This window comes from Carassius gibelio, chromosome A8 (genome assembly GCF_023724105.1).
Source record: "Carassius gibelio isolate Cgi1373 ecotype wild population from Czech Republic chromosome A8, carGib1.2-hapl.c, whole genome shotgun sequence".
Taxonomy (NCBI): Eukaryota; Metazoa; Chordata; class Actinopteri; order Cypriniformes; family Cyprinidae; genus Carassius; species Carassius gibelio.
Genome location: NC_068378.1, coordinates 448,498 through 450,450, shown reverse-complemented (window position 1 = coordinate 450,450; position 1,953 = coordinate 448,498).

The following is a 1,953-nucleotide window of genomic DNA, read 5'->3' as shown; positions in this document are numbered from 1 at the left end:
ATAAGCACCTGCTTGGAATGTAAATGTAGGACTTCACAGTAAGGATTTTTGTTTCCACTTTTTATTAGCTGTCTCTAACTACAACTGTATGTAATTACCTTCAAAACAATTATTTGTTAGTTTTTAACATACTCATTGTGTTCATGTTGAATTGCAAAACAGATGTCTATGTAATTACTAGGTAATACATTAATAACAGATGTAATTATATGCAGGCACTTCTATATTTTTAATTAATATCAGTACAACATTAAAACCGTATGTACACAATAAGTTCATTGTATCAAATGATTAATTTAGATGGTAGTACATCGTTGGGCTAGTAGTTCCAATTTTTAAACGTACTGTAAACGGTGGCAAGGGACTAGCAAATTTTACAGTCGGAGAAAATAAAAACTGTACAATTTTAAAGAACCTCACCTATTTTAGACAGTTGTAACATTACCTGACAATTCAGCAACAATCCTTATTGTTGAGCCCAGTAACAAAGCAAATGGGACTTATTTTTACTTTTCTGTTATTTGTTCACCATTAATCTCAAATGACAAGATTTCTCATTGCTCGTTGTTTTGTTACATAAAAGGTACTGAGTTAAAATATCTGGGGTATTTTTATTTTATTTATAGTTAGTGAAACAATCAACAATCTTATTTGAGCCATGAGCTTTCTGTAGGATGGGTTTCCATAGTTCAACTGGTTGAGCATAGTGTTAGAAATGTCAAGGTCATGTGTTCAATACCAGAAAACACACACACTGCTAAAAAAGTACCTTAACTGCACCTTTAAGTGGCTGTGGATAAAAGCATCTGCCAAATGGATAAATGTAAATGTTTGTTAAATAATAGGCTTGTGAGCAAGATGAGCCAAGCAAGTCACTTGCCCTCTGTGTGAAAATTAGCAATTGCTTCGGTTTGTTTGTACGCTTCACTAAGACCCAGATAACTATCTGCACATGCCCGCAGGTGCCATTTTTGAGGAGAACGCAGCACGGGATGATGAGGTGTTTCAGTTGGCGATCTCTGACCTGAGCCTCAACGATGACATTTTGCAGAGCGAGAAAATCACCCACTCTATAAAATATATCGAACCCAATAACCCGTTTCAGGCAGTCCAGGAAGGTGAGTGAATCATCGTGTTATGTCTCTTGACTCTCGAACTGCAGCATTCCCTGATGTCTGTGTGTACATGCTAAAAATGTACATGCATGTTGTTGTCTGGCGGTTTGAATAACCTTCCAACATGACACCACTGAGTAGAAATGACACACATCGCTAGGGTTTCTGCTTTTGTTCAGAGCACGCTTACGGCAACCAAAGATGTCTTGACAATGTACGTGTGTTTGTTTAATGCCAGCATGAAAGGTGACGTTTGGTTTCAAAGACTTCCACCTGAAGCTCCCCCACAGTCTAGTGTCTTCTATGAAAGAAGAGCTAGGTGGAGGTATTGAGTCAAGCTGAACTCAATAACAATTTTCCACATAATTGCATTTAAGGATGAGTGCTCTGAAGCCTGAGCTTTCCAAAAGATAATTTTGAAAAGCGAGGAAAAAGAGAATGTCTTCTTCTGAATGGGCTAATGGCAGTTAATGATGCCGGGATTGACGACAAACTTGATGGTGATGATGGCAATGATTATTTCCGTTAGAAAATATCCCCCATCACAATATTCTGTGTCTGGATTTGAAAATATATCCCTGGGATCAATCTAAGTGAGCTATTGATGCTGATATAATGCTACCTTTGCTGTTTTATCTGTCATTCTTCTTCCACTACCATTACTGGGACCTTTATCAACTAGTCAATCATCGAGTACTCCATGTTTTGCCAGTATATGTGCAGTTTTCCACAGTTCTTTGCTTTCAGTGTAATAGGTGTCTTTCAGGTGTGCTTGGTGAGGTGTTTTATTTCCCATGCCACCATGTCAATCTGAGGAATAACACAAGCATACTTGGAG